This window comes from Cicer arietinum, chromosome 1, assembly GCF_000331145.2.
Source record: "Cicer arietinum cultivar CDC Frontier isolate Library 1 chromosome 1, Cicar.CDCFrontier_v2.0, whole genome shotgun sequence".
NCBI lineage: Eukaryota > Viridiplantae > Streptophyta > Magnoliopsida > Fabales > Fabaceae > Cicer > Cicer arietinum.
Window position 1 is genome coordinate 36,225,529 of NC_021160.2, and position 1,215 is coordinate 36,226,743.

The following is a 1,215-nucleotide window of genomic DNA, read 5'->3' on the forward strand; positions in this document are numbered from 1 at the left end:
CCTCCTTCAAAAATGTATTTTGCTTTCGACATTCTTCTAGATCTTTTCTCTAACACTTGTTAGGTGTTTTTGAACTTTTTAGAGACTGAGCTCTGATACCAATTGAAGTAACAATGTCGATTTACAAGAAATGGGGGTTTGAATTGTAAATGTGCCTTTTAAAAATTCATGTTAAAACTTAAGAAAATAACTCAAGAATGATCTTGGTTACGAAAACAGAAAACAGAGAACGTTCTTAGATTAGCAGAAAATCAGTTTCTATTTTATCTTAATTGATTAATGCAGTATAATAAAGAAAGAGATAGGAAAGAGAATACCACACAAAGATTTATCCTGGTTCACCCAACGTGGGTTACGTCCAGTCCTCACACTGTGAGATTTTCTACTAAGTGTTTAAAACGAAGAGCCTTCTTAATCTTACAACACCTAGAATAGATCAACCTTGATCTATTTCCACCTTAATTACTTTCCACCCAGAAAGCAATTACAACACCTATCTAACCTTGATAGGAAGCAATCTTAAACAAACTATAAAGAAACTCTTATAGTTTAAGTTTTTACAAATGATTGAATTTGACAGAATCTGATATTGCTCAACTCTTGTTTGAGAATAGATTCTTTACAGAGTATCTAATGACAATTTCGCAGCTGATATGTGAATGTGCCACAGTGGCTGTTTCGCGAATTACAGAAAATGATGTTGCCTCTGTTTTGCAGAATTTCAAGCTTAAGTGTGATTGTATATTGTTGATTACTTAGCACTTTAATTTCTTGCTGAGACTCGGGATAATGGTCTTCTATTTATAGGTTGTAGATGTACTTGAATGAAGGTACAAGAGCTGTTGGAGAGACTTTGCTTTTTTGATTGAAACATTATTTTTAGAATAAAAATAATACTTCTTTGAAATAACTTTTTGACTTTTAATGGTTTAGCATTTAAAGCATTTTTGTCCTTTCTTTGACGTTTCTTCATTGATCGTGGATGGTACATTATCTGTCTTGAGTCTTGAGTGTAGCTAGAGAAGGTTGGAGAAGAATTGTAGATCAAAACAAAGAGAAACAGAGCTGCTGTCTCTATGCAGAAAAACGGAGAATGATTAACGTTCTTGGTTTATCAGTTTGAACTTTCTTGAGCTTCAATAATCATTCTGGAGTTCCCGTTTTAAACATTATGGATTTCCTTTGTTATTGTCTTGTCATATGCCCAGATTGATC